The following is a 21,862-nucleotide window of genomic DNA, read 5'->3' as shown; positions in this document are numbered from 1 at the left end:
TAAACAAAGACGAAACAAACACTCAGAAAAAAGTACTGGCGAAATCCATAAGAACGTCTTATGATCATTCGACATCAGGATTTTATTCGAATGTCATAAGATTTTCTTATGTCTGGGAGGGGAAATTTGACAAAGCCGTTACTTAAGATTTTCATCGAGCTATCTTATGATATTGGTACGAAGATTTTTATGACATCAACAATTGTTTTATTATGGAAATCAGTGTTTTTCATAGAGCATTCTTATGATATTTGTAAGAAGTTTTTTATGACTTTAATTATTATGTTATTATGGATATCAGTGTTTATTATTATTGTTTTATACTGGCATACATATCAAATTGAGATCTAGATTCGATTGGAAAACTGTGAAGGCCAAAGTTCTCCAGAACGATGCTCTCTAATCCGTTTTCATCACCGGTCCCCGAAGAGTCGCGCCAAAGCAGGTTCACTAGGATGTCCTCTTTACTTTCCCGGATTTCTCCGATTCCGTACCAGATCTGTCCGGCGGCCACGAAATCTGTGCCCTTGGCGGTCAAAGAACGGCAATCCGGGACGTGCAAGAGCCTCGCGTCTCGATCGGCAGAATTGTTTTCCGGGAAGAGCTCGTCGCGTCACTCTCGCTGAAGCTCGGGATTTATTCCACCGGATCGGTCTGTGGAGTGAAATTTAGGTTAATTACTGGTTTAATTTCAAACATGTGTATTTACGTTAGATTTTGCGAGTCCGTTTTGGCCGGGGGCACAAGATGCCGTCCTTGCCGGAGCCTCCAACTGGCGTCTCGATCGGTGAATTGGCGCTCAGGGATGGACTCGTCGCTTCGTTTTCACTATTGATCTGGACCGAGCCTACGGAATCGACTTCGATTGTGGTCCTGTAAATGTAATGAAGTAATAGTTTATATGCCATAAAAAATTAAAAAGCAATAACTTACTTTACGGGTCCTCCACTCGGAAACAACTTCCCACAAGTTTGCTCTTCCGACGCCATGTTAAAGTTTGGGTGATATAACATTGTTTTAAGTTATTTTCACACTGCTGAAATTTGTAAATAGCGAATGTCCAAGCTATAAAATCCATAGGAAAATCTTATGAACTTTGTTGCCAGTTCTTATAAAAAAACAACAACATGGCATTGGTCGAACAGCATTGGAAAATCTTATGTAAAGCATGCGCTGATTCGATCTGATCTCATAAGCTTTGCTAATGCTTTCATAAGCTTAATTATGAATTTCGTGAGGGCTTCAATGGACACAGCTGGGACCTCGTTCATAAGACTTAACTTATGGTATTAATAGGAGCTTTTCTCTCAGTGAAGAGAAACGCAAAAAGTAACTTTTTCAAAACTTTGTTTCGTAAAATCACGATAACTCGTGATGTTTATAAGCAAACCCCTTATGTCTATACATCAAAATTTTTGTAATTGTGTGCTCTACAATTTTGTAGAACATTGTTACACTTTAAAAAATAACCCTGCAAAGTTAGAAAAACACAAAATTTTAAAATAAAAAATTTTGTTCTAAATGAAAAAATTACCCTTCTGGGTCAATGTAGATTTGAAAAGTACATTAAATTTCCCATAAAATTTTTGCAGTCGAGTAACGAAAAATGGGAGAATTAAAAAAAATAGTGTTTTTTTCGATGAAAAATAAGTTTTTTCGGAATTCTGAGTACACCATCAAATCGGGCGTCTAATTTACATAAAAGTCCCTTTGACACCAAATTTCTATCTCATCGCCGTTTCAGGCTGCAAATTATTGAAAAACACCTCTTTTTTCGCATGTTCAAAAATGGAAGGGGTCGTCCCTCCGTCACGAGATATCAAAAAACGGACCTCGGATTCGTGATCAGGGACAAAAGTTACCCCTTCGGACAAAGTTTCACGCAAATCGAAGAGGGGTCGGGGCAACTTTTCCCGATTTCGTGTGAGTTGGTAGAGAATTACCCACGGGGTTGGGCACAAGGTTCATCCGTAGCGCATTGGATTTACTTCCGTAAATATTCCGTAAATATCGTAAATATAGGTAAATATTATTCACCTGCACGATATTCGGCACAACATTTTGTTCAGTGTGGATAATGACAGTTAAGAACTGTCACTTGTTTGTTTCCTTCGTTTACAAACTGTCACCGCTCCAATATTTTTCGAGCTTGAGGTATTTTTTTTTCACTTGCGGAACCGATCCTCGCAACAACCTTCCCCGAAATCCACAAGCAATCTGTGCAAGAAGCCCAGGGCGGATCTGCGCTCCGACCCAGAAATTCCGGACGCGAGACCTGCACTGCAACAGTTACGTCGAGAACGGGCTGGAGGACAAGGAAGACGAGGACGTGTGCCGGTTCTGCTTGAAGGCGGATGGCGGGGCGGCGTTGGTCGAGTTGTTTCCGGGCGGCAGCGGGAGCGTGGCGGATTGTTTAGGGGTTGAGATCAACAGCTGGGACATGGTGACGAAGATTTGCGGGGATTGTGTGGGCGGTGTTAAAGAGTTGGCTGAATTTCGAGCCGAATTTTCGCCGACAGCCGTGCCGGTGATGCTGGAGGACGTGACGGATTCGTCGGATTCGTACAGCATTGGCAGCGAGAATGGGGAAGGGGGTGAGGGTTTTGAGTCGGACAGTTCGACGGCGGATAACGGGGAGAAGCGTGGGGGAAAAGCGGAAGGTCACGGCACGGTCGCTGCCGTGGATTGGAAGTGACCACGAAGTTACGAAGGTTACAAGTCTAAATGTTTGAACGGAGCGGAGGATGGAGTTTAAGCGAAGGTGCTTCTGCACATGGTCAGACAAATGACAAATTCGGCAAATAACAACCGTACGCCATGATTATTGTTTTTGTTCAACATATTTAACAATACAAAAAAATACAGCTGAAACCACAAATAAAAAGAAAATCCAAGAAACTTCAATGTTCGTCTCTCATTTAATTCCAGGTGACCAAATTAGGTCAAATAAATTTAAAACATGCATATGAAACAGTTAGATGCGTCTGCAGCGTAATCGCGTGCAGGAAGTAATCGCCGGCGACTTTTCCTTGGCTAGTGCAAACGCGTTCCGGACGAGCTTGGCACTGTCTCCGATGAACATCTGCACCAGCTGCGGGTCGGCCAGCTTCAGGAAGGTCGACTTTGTTTGCGCCACACAGGTACCAGCCGAAAGCGTGCAGCACTCCCTTCGGCGGATGAATTCCCAGGTTCTTGAACATGTCCTTGTGCGTCATCGGCAGCACGACGGCCTCAATTAGTTCCTGGATTTGCTTGTCCAACCCGCCAAAGTCCGAGTAGTGCTCGGTAGGCCGTTCGTCCACCTCCATCGCCTTGACGCGCGCGGCATACTCGACCGGAATTGTCCAGGATGAAGTATGACGTACGAGTCCTTGTTCACTCTCATCGCCCGGCTTGAGCTTCTCCGGAACAACCAGGCCAATCACGAACAAAAAGTACGTCTGTCGTGTCGTAGTCTTGATGACGGGGCGCTTGCCCTTCCGCTTGTAGTTCAACACCACCACCACACGGTCGTCTTCCGTCTCCTGCGGGTCCACGTCCAGCAGCTCGATCAGTTTCTACTGATCTTGGTATCCCGTCCCGATTACTCCTCGAAATTCAACATAGCGTGCCTTGCAATCCAAAAAATGTGACCGGAGGACAACAAAATTGAAGGGATTTTTTTTGTTTGTAAACAATCAGCAGTGCGCACGTTTGCGATGACAGCTGTAAAAACACTGAAATAAAATTCATAGAGGAATCGTGTATACACGTGAATATGGAATTGTCCAGGATGAAGTATGACGTACGAGTCCTTGTTCACTCTCATCGCCCGGCTTGAGCTTCTCCGGAACAACCAGGCCAATCACGAACAAAAAGTACGTCTGTCGTGTCGTAGTCTTGATGACGGGGCGCTTGCCCTTCCGCTTGTAGTTCAACACCACCACCACACGGTCGTCTTCCGTCTCCTGCGGGTCCACGTCCAGCAGCTCGATCAGTTTCTACTGATCTTGGTATCCCGTCCCGATTACTCCTCGAAATTCAACATAGCGTGCCTTGCAATCCAAAAAATGTGACCGGAGGACAACAAAATTGAAGGGATTTTTTTTGTTTGTAAACAATCAGCAGTGCGCGCGTTTGCGATGACAGCTGTAAAAACACTGAAATAAAATTCATAGAGGAATCGTGTATACACGTGAATATGGATGCACATACGGATCAACTTATGAAATAAATGCAATATATTTGGAGTGACCACCTCGTGGAATTACCCCATTACATTTAGAAAGTATTTAAATAATTATATTTATCAATATTTCCATAATAAGTGGAGTCGGAGTCGGAGCTAACCATTTGTTGAAAGCTGGAGTCGGAGTCGGAGTTGGAGTCGGCTAGAGTTTGTAGGCCGGAGTTTGAGTCGGAGTCGGAGTCGGTTCGAGCTGAAAGCCGGAGTCGGAGTCGGCTAATCTCAGAAAGCCGGAGTCGGAGTCGTTTGAAACATGACCCGACTCCGCAGCTTTGCTTCACACACAAAAAAAATATTACCGTAATGACAAAAGTAACTTATTGTTGATTTAAAAAGTTGCTAAGATTAGTTTGAGGGAAAGTTTTTTTCTTGTTCAAAAAATGAAAACTTTTACTGGTATGTAAAGTTTTTCGAAATCTCCTACTAACTGATTTAAATGTCTTAACTTTTAATACGACTGTATAATTTCTTTCATTTTGACGTTCTCGTGTAACCGTATACGCCCAAGTTCCAGATGTAAACAAATACTTTGGTGGGTTCGTTGGGGCTGGTGAGTCTGGTGAGCAGCAGTAGAACGCCTTCGGAGGAGGGTGGTGCGTGTACGGGACGAGGTCGAGTGCCCGAAAAGGACAAGGCCAGCTTTCTGCAGGTTAGCGTGCATAAAGGAGAATGGGCAAATTTGGTCCAAGAATGTACACGAACGGGACCAACTTTTTTCGAAAGATCTCGGCGAGACATGAAAAAAAGTCTTCTTCACTAACTCTCTAAACCCCGGGGTTCAAAAGTTACATGCTGTTGAAGTTTGAGCATTTTTGGTTAAAATGTACAAAAAATCGAATTTTTGCTATTTCTAAAATTATTTATAAAATCTTTGTTTCATTATGGATTTCGATTTTCTTGACTTCATTCGACGCGTATCAGCAAAAACTATGAGTTCTGATATGTCTTAGCATGATTGAAACATGATTTCTCTTGTTTTTATCCGTTTGAACCATTTGTGCAAGAGGCATCCCATAGAAACAAGTCGAAACTTCAAGGTTTTGAAACCGGATCCGACCCAGACTGCTTCAGTGAGTATGGAAGGCTTCAGCACTGACGAACTGACGTGCCACCAGGAACAAATTGGTCGATCATTTTTGACCGCACACTGCTTCTTTTTCTTTCTACTGTTCTCTTCTTCGGCGATTGTCAGAATTCGAGTTTGACGTTTTGTCACATCAGCTGTTTTCTTGCTGTGAAGAATTCTGGAACAACATGTGTAAATGGCGGATAAGAGTTGGAATGGAAATGTTACGAAAAGTCTAAAAGATAGCCTAATTTGGAAGTTTAACGAAATTTCTTGCCTCATTTCACCTTAAATAATGCAAGATTAGCAAAATATTCATCGTTTTGTTCAGAATTTGCAAAAGTTTTCAGGCTTCAATATGTTTTCCCCCATTTTCATTTGTTGTTCCTGAAAGTTTCTCAGCAAGTGCAGCTGCGCATCTGTCAAATCGTCTGTTTGACAATCGCTGATCGCTGAGGGTGAGTGAGAAGGAAGATAGGAAAGTGCGGTCAGGTTTGGATTCGGGGTGGCACGTCAGTTCGTCAGTGGCTTCAGTGCAATGTTGTAACAACTTATTGGGATGGTCTGAGTCATCCGAGAACTCCTTGGAGTTAAGACCGGTGAGTCTACCGCCGTAACAAGCAAGATGTCGGCGGTTTTTGACCACGGATCATACCCGCATGGCTTCAGTGAGTATGGTAGACTACTATGCTGATTTGTTGGAGTGTCCTGGGTTCTCCTAAGACTCCCTGGAGTTAAGATCTGTGGGTCTACTACCGTAACAATCCAAATGTCGACCGGTTTTGACAACGGAACACACCCGCATAGCTTCAGTGAGTGTGGTAGACTACTTTGCTAATGTGTTAGGATGTCCTGGGTCATCCAAGGACTTCCTGGAGTTATGATTTGTAGGTCTACGGCTGTTACAAGGACTCCCTGGAATGGTCCAGAACATCCCAATATAACAGCAATACAGTCTGCCATACTCACTGAATCTTTGCGGTTATGATGCGCGGTTAAAAATCATCAACCTTTTGCCTTCCTCACTGAGGTAAGGCTATAATCCTGCTCTAAAATTGAACTTTTTATTAAAAGCTCGAAAACCCACCTTGATGTATACATATCGACTCAGAATCGAAAACTGAACAAATGTCTGTGTGTATGTGTGTGTGTATGTGTGTGTGTATGTGTGTGTGTATGTGTGTGTGTATGTGTGTGGGTATGTGTGTGTGTATGTGTGTGTGTATGTGACCAATAATGTCACTCAGTTTTCTCAGCACTGGCTGAACCGATTTTGACCAAACCAGTCGCATTCGACTTGGTTTAGGGTCCCATACGGTGCTATTGAATTGTTTGAAGTTTCGATAAGTAGTTCAAAAGTTATGTATAAAAATGTGTTTTCGCATATTTTCGGAAGATGAATAAATGGCAGTAAACTGAACCAAACATCATCATGTTATACATCGTTATTTAGGTAAATGAAAGACCTTTCCAACGAGTCCACAACATTGAAGATCTGGCAACCCTGTCTCGAGTTATAACCACTTAAGTGATATTTATGTACTTTTTTGTAGCCGGATCTCACTTAAATGTATGTAAACTATGTCCGGATCCACCATCCGACCCATTGTTGGTAAGGTTATCAAAAGAACTTTCCAATGAATCTACAACATTGAAGATCTGGCAACCCTGTCTCGAGTTCTGACCACTTAAGTGATATTTATGTACTTTTTAGAAGCCGGTTCTCACTTAAATTTATGTAAACAATGTCCGGATCCATCATCCGACCCATCGTTGGTTAGGTAATCAAAAGAACTTTCCAATGAATCTACAACATTGAAGATCTGGCAACCCTGTCTCGAGTTATAGCCACTTAAGTGATATTTATGTACTTTTTTTGTAGCCGGATCTCACTTAAATGTATGTAAACAATGTCCGTATCCATCATCCGACACATCGTTGATTAGGTAATCGAGAGACCTTTCCAACGAGTCCACAACATTGAAGATCTGGCAACCCTGTCTCGAGTTCTGATAACTTAAGTGATATTTATGTACTTTTTTGTAGCCGGATCTCACTTAAATGTATGTAAACAATGTCCGGATCCATCATCCGACCCATCGTTGGTTAGGTAATCAAAAGACCTTTCCAACGAGTCCAAAACATTTAAGATCTGGCAACCCTGTCTCGAGTTCTGACCACTTAAGTGATATTTATGTACTTTTTTGTAGCCGGATCTTACTTAAATGTATGTAAACAATGTCCGGATCCATCATCCGACCCATCGTTGGTTAGGTAATTAAAAGACTTTTCCAACGAGTCTTACACATTGAAGATCTGGCAACCCTGTCTCGAGTTCTGACCACTTAAGTGATATTTATGTACTTTTTTGTAGCCGGATCTTACTTAAATGTATGTAAACAATGTCCGGATCCATCATCCGACCCATCGTTGGTTAGGTAATCGAAAGACCTTTCCAACGAGTCTTAAACATTGAAGATCTGGCAACCCTGTCTCGAGTTCTGACCACTTAAGTGATATTGATGTACTTTTTTGTAGCCGGATCTCACTTAAATGTATGTAAACAATGTCCGGATCCATCATCCGACCCATCGTTGATTAGGTTATCGAGATACCTTTCCAACGAGTCCACAACATTGAAGATCTGGCAACCCTGCTTCGAGTTCTGACCACTTATGAGCCCTTGAGTGATATGTGTGTTTTTTTGGATCAAATTTGTGTCCAAATCCAGTTTTTAAGATTCAATCGACCGTTTCAAACGTTGGGCTTGATTTTTCGGTCTTTAGACTATTTTTGCTAGAAAGGCCAACTTTTCACCTTGCGTCCAAGACAACTAAAATCGGTTGAAATGACGTGGAGTTATGTTTTGCCTTTCTTAAAAAAAGGTTTAAGGTTTGCTTTTGGAAAAACGCTTTTCTCAGAAATCTTTTAAAAAAATCGTGCACGGCGAGGAATCGTTCCAGAAAAAATCCTATTACTAATTAAAAGGTTTTGATGCAATCTTCCGATTGAATTTTGGCCCGAAACCCGGAACTCAAAGCCTGATCTGTATCCGCTCTTAAAAATTTGTGTATTCCATCATTGGAAAACCGTTCGTAAAACCCACAATTTTTATGTTTCAGATTTGTAGCCGTGGGGTTGGAGACGAACATTTTATTTTTCGATTCACAATTTTCGACCAGTAAATGTGGTCAAAGACATTTTTCGAGTTATTTTGGACTATTTTACAGATAACATTATCAAATTAGAAGAATTCAGTTTCAAACAAAAAGCCATTCGAAAACATGCGCCATAAACTGTTTGGGCCCATAATTTATTTCCGGAGATATAGCCATATAAGTGTTTAACGTCTTATTTTTATCCTATTTTTTTCTATTAAATTTTAGGTTTCATACAGGATCGTATACTGAACATCAAATTCGAAGTCCCGGCTCGTTTTCGCTCGAAAGATCGACAAGTCGCTGCGAGTGAAAGTGTTCTTTCTGGCTTTTGATAATAGATCGACTATGTGCAGTATCGATACATATTTTTTAAGTTAATCATAGACTAACATTAAAGACTGTGTACCCTTTAGTTTTTTTTAATTACCTCTGAAATTAAAAAAAAATGGCAAAATATTCAAAATTTTAGGTCAAATTCTCACTGGGTATCATTATGTTTCTGAAAAATTAATTGCACCAATATATTTGTCGGAGTGTCATCATTTTGTAAGAAACGCCCTATTCACCCCTGGTGATATTAAATCGTTTTTTTTTTTAAGTGTCTTTTGCTAAAAATAACTAAAATGGCAATTTTCAGAAACACCCTCTAGCACGGTGTAGGTCACCCTAATGGCCAAGCAAAAAAATACGGGTCGAATTATTTTGGCCAAGGAACCCCCCTCAAATTTTTGAGCCCACGGCAAAAAAAAATCCGATGGTGAAATCGAGCTGAGAGGGTTGGGGCGCGAACTTGGTAATCTGAATATGACTCTCACCGGATTGATGTTATTTTAAAGGTGTGTAAAATATATGTTTGATTCTTCCGTACATGCTTTACGTGTACACGTTTTGCCTTCCTCACTGAGGTAAGCCTATAATCCTGCTCTAAAAATGAACTTTGTATGAAAACGTCGTATACCCACCTTCATGTATACATATGAGCAATTCTCTACGAAATCGGTCTTTTTCCTTCAATTTTAATTTTTGTATTTTTTAATCCGACTGAAACTTTTTTGGTGCCTTCGGTATGCCCAAAGAAGCCATTTTGCATCATTAGTTTGTCCATATAATTTTCCATACAAATTTGGCAGCTGTCCATACAAAAATGATGTATGAAAATTCAAAAATCTGTATCTTTTGAAGGAATTTTTTGATCGATTTGGTGTCTTCGGCAAAGTTGTAGGTATGGATACGGACTACACTGGAAAAAAATAATACACGGTAAAAAAAATTTGGTGATTTTTTTATTTAACTTTTTATCACTAAAACTTGATTTACAAAAAAACACTATTTTTATTTTTTTTTATTTTTTGATATGTTTTAGAGGACATAAAATGCCAACTTTTCAGAAATTTCCAGGTTGTGCAAAAAATCATTGACCGAGTTATGAATTTTTTAATCAATACTGATTTTTTCAAAAAATCGAAATTTTGGTCGTAAAATTTTTCAACTTCATTTTTCGATGTAAAATCAAATTTGCAATCAAAAAGTACTTTAGTGAAATTTTGATAAAGTGCACCGTTTTCAAGTTATAGCCATATTTAAGTGACTTTTTTGAAAATAGTCGCAGTTTTTCATTTTTTAAAATTAGTGCACATGTTTGCACAGTTTTGAAAAAAATATTTTTGAAAAGCTGAGAAAATTCTGTATATTTTGCTTATTCGGACTTTGTTGATACGACCTTTTATTGCTGAGATATTGCAATGCAAAGGTTTAAAAACAGGAAAATTTATGTTTTCTAAGTTTCACCCAAACAACCCACCATTTTCTATCGTCAATATCTTAGCAACTAATGGTCCGATTTTCAATGTTAATATATGAAACATTTGTGAAATTTTCCGATCTTTTCGAAAAAAATATTTTTGGAATTTTCAAATCAAGACTAACATTTCAAAAAGGCCAAACATTCAATATTACGCCCTTTTAAAATGTTAGTCTTGATTTGAAAATTCCAAAAATATTTTTTTCGAAAAGATCGGAAAATTTCACAAATGTTTCATATATTAACATTGAAAATCGGACCATTAGTTGCTAAGATATTGACGATAGAAAATGGTGGGTTGTTTGGGTGAAACTTAGAAAACATAAATTTTCCTGTTTTTAAACCTTTGCATTGCAATATCTCAGCAATAAAAGGTCGTATCAACAAAGTCCGAATAAGCAAAATATACAGAATTTTCTCAGCTTTTCAAAAATATTTTTTTCAAAACTGTGCAAACATGTGCACTAATTTTAAAAAATGAAAAACTGCGACTATTTTCAAAAAAGTCACTTAAATATGGCTATAACTTGAAAACGGTGCACTTTATCAAAATTTCACTAAAGTACTTTTTGATTGCAAATTTAATTTTACATCGAAAAATGAAGTTGAAAAATTTTTACGACCAAAATTTCGATTTTTTGAAAAAATCAGTATTGATTAAAAAATTCATAACTCGGTCAATGATTTTTTGCACAACCTGGAAATTTCTGAATAGTTGGCATTTTATGTCTTCTAAAACATATCAAAAAATAAAAAAAAATAAAAATAGTGTTTTTTTGTAAATCAAGTTTTAGTGACAAAAAGTTAAATAAAAAAATCACCAATTTTTTTTTACCGTGTATTATTTTTTTCCAGTGTAGTCTATATCTATACCTACAACTTTGCCGAAGACACCAAATCGATCAAAAAATTCCTTCAAAAGATACAGATTTTTGAATTTTCATACATCATTTTTGTATGGACAGCTGCCAAATTTGTATGGAAAAATATATGGACAAACTAATGATGCAAAATGGCTTCTTTGGGCATACCGAAGGCACCAAAAAAGTTTCAGTCGGATTAAAAAATACAAAAAAAATCGAATGACCGAAATCCTAGAGAACTGCTCATATCGACTCAGAATCGAAAACTGAACAAATGTCTGTGTGTATGTGTGTGTGTATGTGTGTGTGTATGTATGTATGTGACCAACAAACTAGCTCATGTTTCTCGGCACTGGCTGAACCGATTTGACCCGAACTTGTTGCATTCGACTTGGTTAAGGGTCCCATAGATCGAGTTTTATACAGATTGAAGTTTCGATGAGTAATTCAAAAGTTATGTATAAAAATGTGTTTTCACATACATCCGGATCTCACTTAAATGTATGTAAACTATGTCCGGGTCCATCATCCAACCCATCGTTGGTTAGGTTATCAGAAGATCTTTCCAACGAGCCTAAAACATTGATGATCTGGCAACCCTGTCTCGAGATATGCCCACTTAAGTGATATTGATGTACTTTTTGGAAGCCGGATCTCTCTTAAATGGATCCATTGTTGGTAATAAGTGAGGAAGGCTCCAACCACATAGGTGGATTAAGTTTGTTTTTCTTGTTACAGTGACCCAAATATCTAAACTCCAGGGAGTCCTAGGATGACCAAAGACATCCCAAGACATTAACAAAGCAGTCTACCAAACTGTCTGAAGCCATGCGTGTATGTTCCGGGGTCAAAAACCGACGACCTCTTGCTTGTTACGGCTGTAGCTCCACAGATCATAACTCCAGGGAGTCCTTGGATGACCCAAGACATCCTAACACATTAGCAAAGTAGTCTACCGCACTCACTGAAGCTATGCGGGTATGTTCCGTTGTCAAAACCGGTCGACATTTGGATTGTTACGGTAGTAGACCCACAGATCTTAACTCCAGGGAGTCCTAGGAGAACCCAGGACACTCCAACACATCAGCATAGTAGTCTACCATACTCACTGAAGCCATGCGGGTTTGATCCGTGGTCAAAAACCGCCGACATCTTGCTTGTTACGGCGGTAGACTCACCGGTCTTAACTCCAAGGTGTTCTCGGATGACTCAGACCATCCCAATAAGTTGTTACAACATTGCACTGAAGCCTTCCATACTCACTGAAGCAGTCTGGGTCGGATCCGGTTTCAAAACCTTGAAGTTTCGACTTGTTTCTATGGGATGCCTCTTGCACAAATGGTTCAAACGGATAAAAACAAGAGAAATCATGTTTCAATCATGCTAAGACATATCAGAACTCATAGTTTTTGCTGATACGCGTCGAATGAAGTCAAGAAAATCGAAATCCATAATGAAACAGAGATTTTATAAATGATTTTAGAAATAGCAAAAATTCGATTTTTTGTACATTTTAACCAAAAATGCTCAAACTTCAACAGCATGTAACTTTTGAACCCCGGGGTTTAGAGAGTTGGTCCAGAAGACTTTTTTTCATGTCTCGGCGAGATCTTTCGAACAAAGTTGGTCCCGTTCGTGTACATCCTTGGACCAGCTCCCATACAAATTTGCCCATTCTCCTTTAAAAATAAAAACATAGAGTTTTTTTAAAGGTCCTATATATAAGCTTATGTATTAAAAAAATTTAGCAGACCATTTAAAAAAATCTAGAAACTCATTCCTGAGTAAGTCTGGTTTCGACAAATTCCGAGTAAAAATAACTCAGAAATGCGTCATTCGCAACGAGCGTGTACAGAACTGTCCCGCATCACACGCACACAGAGACGCGTGAAAAAAGAAGAAGAAAGAAGAAGCGAGTTTTAGAGCAGAGCCAGAGTGTGGATGGTAAATTTCACCTCGTCGTCTGCCCAAAATTGGATTATTCTGTGCAAAATTGTGCTTAAAAGTGTGTAATTTCGAGTTGTGGCGTAAGTTTAGTGGTCCGTGCGTGTGATTTCGATAAAATTCGTCGGTTTCGTGTGCGTTTTGGGGGTGAAAATTGTCACGAAAAAATCGGCTCACCGCGACTCGACGGGGAAAAAAGAGTTTTTTTTTTGCTGCACCCCACTCCGCCACCACCACACCTCCCCCTGTTGGTGTGCTTGGCCAGCCACCCACCCGCCGCCGCCTCCGTCGTCACCCGTTTGTCCGTCCAGCCCTCTTCTTCTCTTCAGTTTTGATGTTGGTTCTGCTGCTGCTTCTGCTCTTCATTTATTATTTTGGCTGAGGAGTCGTGCTTGGTTGTCTGTGTGCCGTGTTGTGTTTACTAGGGTGGATCGCGAGGTGAAAAGTGGATTAAATTTTGGTGAAGTAAAATGTCAAAGTAGCTATGCCGTGAAATGAATGGCGGTGAATAACGTTGTTCATGTTGGTTTAGTCAATAGTTACTAGAAATTGAATGTTGAGTTTGGTAAATGAAGATAAAATCGTGCAAAATTGTAAGCATTTTAAGTACTATGTATGTGATATGTGTTTGGGAAGTTCAATTTCAGTAGAAGATTAAGATTTTAAACATTCTAGGTACTAGAAGTTCTATTCCGTGTTAGGAAGCGCTTTTTCGGTATAATTTTTTGCATTACTGGTACTTGAAGTTCACGTCGGCGTTCGATAAGCATACTTTTGTTTGAGAAGGTCTAAGCATTTTAAGGTCGTAGATGGTGTCATTCTTTCATGACTGCCAATTATGGATTTGTGTACGTATAGAGCAAAAAAAAAAAAAGAAAATTTATATTTACTATTGCTTCTACAAACAATACGTAGAATAGTAGCATTCAACCTTCTAATGCCCAAACTTTCTTTTCGAAAAAAATCCCGTTTACAGTTTTTTTTTACGCATAAACGGACCTGGCAAAAGAAACCGAAAAGCTACGATATCTTACATGTTGAAGGAAATATCGGTACTCGGTAGACAAGCTACTACTTACGATTAGAATTCTCGCGCCAATATTCAAAACTCAACTTGACAACTTGTCGACTTGGCGACGAAGCGTCGAAAATCAATGCAGTGTGATTTTTTGGCGATTTTTCCGATTAATAATCATGCTGTATCGTCTTATTAACGAAGATGAAAATGTCGTCCAGCCATAAAGTAAAACCTATACCATTCTTTAGGAAGACAGGCAAAAATTAAATCGTTCTAAAAATTGATCGGGGTTGCCGATAGATGTCAAATTTGTTTCAGATGCTCACTCATGGTCTGAACTATGAATGTAGGAAGAAATTTCGGATAAAATTAGAAACGAAAAATGTTGGCGAAGGTCAACAGTTACCTTTTTTGGGATTTTTCTTTTCTTATGGTAGGTTAAACAATTTTGTCTCACCCGTGGGGATCAATCGGACTGCGCACTGGACTCACAATCCAGATGTCACTGATTTGAATCGCACGGCGCGCCGCGGTGAGCGCTCTAAAATTCTTTGTGTAAATATGGGTATTCGGCGCCGTCGCTCCGTGCCATACTTTCATACACTTAGGAGCCCAGGGCGACGAAGTCCTTGTAGATAAAAAGGAAGACACTAGTGGTTGGTACTAGCAATGGTGGCCGACAGCTATAAAAGTCAACTTCGTTTTCGTAGGTTAATCAAACGGCTCTAACTCCAGAACCAAATTATGAATCTCGATAAAAATTTGGGAGGTTGTAGCGCTCGAAAAATGCAATTTTTGAGATTAAAATAAAATAAATTTTACCACACACGGTCATCACTCGAACTCCACGGAATTTATTTTCTCAAAATTCGAGGGTTGGAGATAGACGAGTTCTGTCAAGGTGAATCGATAGAGCGTCAAAAATCGAGGCAGTGTGATTTTTTGGCAATTTTCCCGATTAAAATGCGTGCTGAATCGTGATATTTACGAAGATGAAAATGATGTCCAGCCATAAAGTCAAACCTATGCCTTTCTTTATTAAGAAAGGCAAAACATATCCGTAAATAAGAATCGACAAAAATAATTCTGATACAGTGGACTCTCTCGTTGTCGATATTGAAGGGATCGTCATGAGCGGGAATTATCAAATTATAGAATGAAAAATGTACATCGAGAAGATCGACAGCCAGAGAGTCCACTGTATTTTGAACAGACCATGACCATATTTGAAATGGCCATGCACAGAATCGAATAACTATAACATATTCTGCGATTTTTTCTAAATCACGCGAACATTTAAATATGGCACCAGAGAGAAGTTGCATTCTCTTCTATACTCAATACCCTTTTATGGCACCATCTGTTTTAGTTTCTTACTGAGTTTCCTCACTCGATTTTAGAAAGTCATATTCGATAAGCCAAAAAGATTAAAGATCTGACAACAAAATTTGAAATATTTACTATTTTTGTAAAATGTTAAAGGTAGGGTTGAGCATTGTAAGCTTTAAAAAAATGTTCAAAAGCTATACTGTCCCCCTAAAGCCACCCTAGCGCTGAACAACAACGGCTGGATGGAATCGGAACGTGACGACGAGGAGACGGGAGTCGATGACGACGACGACTGAGGCACTTTGGTTGGCCTGGTGTTGGTAGCTCTGGTAGCGCGCTCCAGTAACTCTCACTCCGCTTGTGGGGCCACCAGCAGTGTGCAGGAAAACCTCCTCTCAAGAAACTCCGGTGTGGTGTGTGCTAGTCGTTTTCCGGAAGTGCCTCGGCGGGGCGGTGGTTCTGTGACCGGTTCCAATCCGATCCATCGCCGGTAGATAATTGAATTCAATAATCGCAAAATGGAAGATGTGCTGCAGCGGAAAAAGTACGACCTGCTTGGAGCTGTGTTCGTCTGGCCAGAACCAGTGTGAGGGAAAATGAAAAATTCCGTAAAGTGATTCGAAATAGCAGAGCAAAAAAAAATATCATAAATTTCAACTGAAGTGGACGGTTTACGATATTAGAGGAGCGAGGTTCTTGGCTCCTCCTTGGGATAGTGAGAAAGCAAAGTCGCTGTGTGTTTGTTTGTGCATTTGTGTGTGTGTCTCTGCGAAGACGAAGACGGAAACACGGTTTCCAATTCGATTCTGGCAATCGAAATCGCGGTGTACAATATGCTAAGGGGGAGAAGAACCTACGACGGATTCCGGTGGTGTTGTCCGATTACGAAATATTCGCATCAACGCTCGGAGGAAGTGATTTGCTTTGATAGAAAACAGTTTCATGTTTAAACACCAGCCAGCGCTCACACAGTTTGACGAATAGTCAAAATAATAACAAAAAAAAAGCTGTCAGTGTCGGGGGTCGATTCGGAAAACCGGGAATTGCGGGCTTGCGAAAAAAGCAGCAAGTTGTGTGTGACACACGAAGAGAGCAGAAAAAAGATATCGATTTCACATTTACGTACAGTTGTTGTGGTGGTGGCGCTTCGCTGCGACTAATTGAAGAAGCGAACGAACGAACGAAACCTAGAATCTGTTTGGCGTACATAGTGAAAAATTGGAAGCAATTGCAAAATAGTGAATCAGGTGTAGGAAAACAGATTTTACAGAAGTAATCCTGTAAAGAGGGTTTCAATGCTATCGAAAGTGCCTCTTGCTGTTATATTACAATAAGGCAGAAGATTCGCCTTCACGTGCAGTGTAAATCGCGCAAGATTAAGTGCGCTGGCGTTTAAGCTTTGACTTGACGACTTGATGATCTTTCGAGCGAGAATGTACCGGGACTTCGAATGTGATGTTCAGTATATTGATGCCTCTGTGCTCTGTTATGCTAACCAGATTAACCCAACAAGTTTAATACAAGAGAGCACAGAGGCATCGATATGATTCTGTATAAACCAAAAATTTAATGGAAAAACTGAAACAATAAGACATAAAACACTCAAATGAATATATCTCCGGAAATATTTTGTGGAAAAGCCCAAGCTTCTGAATGACTTGGCCTTGAAAATTTGATTCTTTGAATTTTTACTTTTAACTGTCGAAAACTGCGAATCCAGAAGGATTCATCCATAAAATACTTCACGCTAAAATCAGCCAAAATTTACCCCCCCCCCCCCTCTCCCTTTGTCACGCTTTGCCTATAGTTATAACATGCTATGTCACACTTTCTCAGACCGCCTCCAAAAGCCTAAAATAAATGTTCACCACACACAAAATATAAAAAATATGGGTTTAATGAGCGGTTTTCAAATGATATGACTCCGTTCATTTAGCTGATTTGCACTATTTAGCAACAAATTTTGTTAAACATTTGTTAGAAATTAACTTGCTCACTTCCTATTGAGCTATTTATCACTAAGTTTCAGTTAAAAACGCTTTTTTATGAGCTGTAATTTATCGTCAAAGTGTTGATATGCCAACACTAGAAGCAAGTCTAGCAAAAAAAGGCGAGTAAAAAGTCAAAATTTTATTAGAATAATAAGTAATTCAACAGCCCATTTGCATTACTTGTGTAGCAAATTGCAAATATTTAAATAATAAACCTATAATTTGCATTCGTTAAGCAAATTAATGAATTTGAAGTAAAGTGCACTGTTTTTGTTTTTTTTTTGTTTTTTATTTCTACGAATATTTGTTTCACATTTGTAAACTGTGCCAACTACCATTTAGGTATTTAAAACATTCAAAATGTTAGTGAAAATAGCTTATGTTTTATAAATTGGATATTGTCAATTAGTTTTGCATAAAATTAAAATTGGGATTTTTTTAAATTTAAATATCAAGATTTTTCTATCGAATTGTCACACAAAATACACTATTCTAAAATATTTTTCGTGGCCTGTATCTCAGCAACAAAAGAATGGATCGAAAATGTTCAAAAATGAAAGCAATTAAGAATTTTCTCAACCATTCTATTTTTTAGAGATAAAATAGAATTATTCTTTATTGAAAACAGCTACAACTTCTGAAAAGTACTATTAAATAGCATGTTTAAATCTGAAATTAAAACAGTTCTTGAAAATCTTTTGAATGTATATTTTGAGCAGATTCAAAAATCTCTGTTTCAAAAACAATTCGTCCGTCATCAGAAATTTACAAAAAATAAAAATTCAAAAATATATGGGAGATGTTTGTAGAAATAAAAAAGTCTATGAAAATTTAGTTTGCAAAAGCAATATCTCCAAATTTATTGACATTTCCAGTAGATAGTTTAAAAAAAATAAAGAAATACATTTCATTTTGAAGCTTTGCTGAGGAAACTGATTTGAAGAAACGATGTTGTTTGGCCTAGTCAGTACAAGTTTTTAAACAACTCTAGAAACAAGATTTACAAAAAATATAAAAATTTAAAGAACAAGCCATAGTCTAAACATTTGAATGCAAAAAGTGTTTAAAAATGCATTTTAAACTAGTTCAGTTATTTTGCAATCATTAATATTCAAAAATGGTCAACGAAAGAAAAACTTTTTGCGCTGCTAAAGACCAAACATTTTCGAAAAATCAAGAGATTATTAAATCAACCCAAACATGCTTAAAAATGGTTCTAAACGCAAGGGAATGCACTTTAAACAGATTTCAGCTGATTGCACTCAAATTTCCATTTTGATGTTTTTTGAAAAAATATTTTTTTGTCCCCTGATTTTTCGGGTCAACTTTGAACCGTCATTTTTAATGATTGTTACCATTTTGTGTTTTGGGTTTTATAGAAAGTTTTTTTTTATTAAAAATTATTTTCGAAAAATTCCAAATTTCAAATTTTTCCCATCAATGGACACTCAAACCCCGATGGTTTGACACCAACTGTTGTCTAACGAACGGGGTCACTTTTTAGTTTGACACCCCTTTTACACGAAGTTCACACACACTACCAAACGTTTGTTTTGATAGTGTGCGTGAGCGCCGTGTAAAAAGTGACACTTTGTCACTCTTTATAGAGTTATCTACGTGCGCATGTATTGCGTGTACGTACACGAAAAAGATTGAGGTTAAATTTTGTACCCGTCAGCAAAACAAATGGGGTGCTAGTGTGCGTGAGCTCGGGCTTAGATAACTCTATTTTGACTTTGACCAACCAACGGGGTACAAACTAAAAAAGTGTCAAACGAAAAAGTGACCAACCACCGGGAGTTGGGTGTATGTACTTACCGAAGATAACAAATCGATTAAAAAAAGTTTCAAGGTACCAATTTTTTTTTACATTTTGCATGGCACTTTTTCTGCACTGCTGCCAAAGTGTACAAATTTTTGTTTGGACTAATGATGTAAAAAGACTTTTATAAAGAAAGTACTCACATAGTTTAAGCCAAAAATTAATAATTAATTCACAGGAATTCATAATTTTTGGAAGAATCATTCTTCTTGAATTCACAAAAACTTTTTTCGAAGAAAAGGAGAATGGGCAAATTTGTATGGAAGCTGGTCCAAGGATGTACACGAACGGGACCAACTTTTTTCGAAAGATCTCGCCGAGACATGAAAAAAAGTCTTCTGGACCAACTCTCTAAACCCCGGGGTTCAAAAGTTACATGCTGTTGAAGTTTGAGCATTTTGGGTTAAAATGTACAAAAAATCGTATTTTTGCTATTTCTAAAATCATTCATAAAATCTTTGTTTCATTATGGATTTCGATTTTCTTGACTTCATTCGACGCGTATCAGCAAAAACTATGAGTTCTGATGTGTCTTAGCATGATTGAATCATGATTTCTCTTGATTTTATCCGTTTGAACCGTTTGTGCAAGAGGCATCCCATAGAAACAAGTCGAAACTTCAAGGTTTTGAAACCGGATCCGACCCAGACTGCTTCAGTGAGTATGGAAGGCTTCAGTGCAATGTTGTAACAACTTATTGGGATGGTCTGAGTCATCCGAGAACTCCTTGGAGTTAAGACCGGTGAGTCTACCGCCGTAACAAGCAAGATGTCGCCGGTTTTTGACCACGGATCATACCCGCATGGCTTCAGTGAGTATGGTAGACTACTATGCTGATGTGTTGGAGTGTCCTGGGTTCTCCTAGGACTCCCTGGAGTTAAGATCTGTGGGTCTACTACCGTAACAAGCAAAATGTCGACCGGTTTTGACAACGGAACATACCCGCATAGCTTCAGTGAGTGTGGTAGACTACTTTGCTAATGTGTTAGGATGTCTTGGGTCATCCAAGGACTCCCTGGAGTTATGATCAGTAGGTCTACGGCTGTCACAAGGACTCCCTGGAATGGTCCAGAACATCCCAACATAACAGCAATACAGTCTGCCATACTCACTGAAACTTTGCGGTTATGATGCGCGGTTAAAAATCATCGATCTTTTTCTTGTTACAGTGACCCACATATCTAAACTCCAGGGAGTCCTAGGATGACCAAAGACATCCCAACACATTAACAAAGCAGTCTACCATACTGTCTGAAGCTATGCGTGTATGTTCCGGGGTCAAAAATCGTCGACCTCTTGCTTGTTACGGCTGTAGCTCCACAGATCATAACTCCAGGGAGTCCTTGGATGACCCAAGACATCCTAACACATTAGCAAAGTAGTCTACCACACTCACTGAAGCTATGCGGGTATGTTCCGTTGTCAAAACCGGTCGACATTTTGCTTGTTACGGTAGTAGACCCACAGATCTTAACTCCAGGGAGTCCTAGGAGAACCCAGGACACTCCAACACATCAGCATCTACCATACTCACTGAAGCCATGCGGGTATGATCCGTGGTTAAAAACCGGCGACATCTTGCTTGTTACGGCGGTAGACTCACCGGTCTTAACTCCAAGGAGTTCTCGGATGACTCAGACCATCCCAATAAGTTGTTACAACATTGCACTGAAGCCTTCCATACTCACTGAAGCAGTCTGGGTCGGATCCGGTTTCAAAACCTTGAAGTTTCGACTTGTTTCTATGGGATGCCTCTTGCACAAACGGTTCAAACGGATAAAAACAAGAGAAATCATGTTTCAATCATGCTAAGACATATCAGAACTCATAGTTTTTGCTGATACGCGTCGAATGAAGTCAAGAAAATCGAAATCCATAATGAAACAAAGATTTTATGAATGATTTTAGAAATAGCAAAAATACGATTTTTTGTACATTTTAACCCAAAATGCTCAAACTTCAACAGCATGTAACTTTTGAACCCCGGGGTTTAGAGAGTTGGTCCAGAAGACTTTTTTTCATGTCTCGGCGAGATCTTTCGAAAAAAGTTGGTCCCGTTCGTGTACATCCTTGGACCAGCTTCCATACAAATTTGCCCATTCTCCTTTACGAGCATTTACATAAATGTTGATAACAATGTATTTTTGCAAATCTTTTCTTGTAAATTCATTTCCTGCTTTCTAATAATAATTTATGTTATTCTTAAAAATAAAAACCTTTTATTTTGAGTTTGTAAAATCCCAATCATTTGGGAAATTAGAGGTTTGGATTGGAAACAGACATAATGCTGAGCCACATAATTATCAATTTTATAAAAAAAGAATAAAACAGTACAAGTGATGATAAGTAATTAGTATTTCGTTTTATTTAAGCTTCATACATGCACAATGGCACAATACTAAGCACAATAGCATAATAACATTCCGGAGTCACGAAATTTTTTTTCGCACTATGTCTCGTATAATATCAAAACCATTTCAAAACTTCAATGTTATTACAGATTCTGATTGGAAATTGAATTTCCTCAAGTAGTGACATTTGCAACGGAGTGAGAAATAGCGAAATTTCGACCCTTATTGGTTTCTCACAAATTGATAACTCATGTTCCAGTTATGATAAATATTTGTCATTGTTTGTCCAGC

At 38.8% G+C, this 21,862-nt stretch overlaps 2 protein-coding genes across 6 annotated transcripts in view; one reads left to right on the top strand and one right to left on the bottom strand.

Moving 5' to 3' along the window:
* Positions 1–21,862, bottom strand: part of LOC120429711 (triple functional domain protein-like) — a 226,984-nt gene that overhangs the window by 47,590 nt on the left and 157,532 nt on the right. The gene's annotated exons all lie outside the window — the stretch shown is intronic.
* The window catches only part of LOC120430760 (triple functional domain protein-like), a 42,548-nt gene continuing 33,710 nt past the window's right edge, over positions 13,025–21,862 (top strand). The window contains exon 1 of one of the 2 annotated variants that reach the window (XM_039595872.2): positions 13,025–13,143. The gene's annotated coding sequence lies outside the window, so the exon portion shown is untranslated. The remainder of the gene's footprint in view (positions 13,144–21,862) is intronic. The other variant, XM_039595873.2, reaches the window with a different exon arrangement.

The sequence above is a fragment of the Culex pipiens genome, chromosome 3, assembly GCF_016801865.2.
Source record: "Culex pipiens pallens isolate TS chromosome 3, TS_CPP_V2, whole genome shotgun sequence".
Taxonomy (NCBI): Eukaryota; Metazoa; Arthropoda; class Insecta; order Diptera; family Culicidae; genus Culex; species Culex pipiens.
Note: the sequence above shows the minus strand (reverse complement) of the source record. Positions and strands in the feature narration are given on the sequence as shown.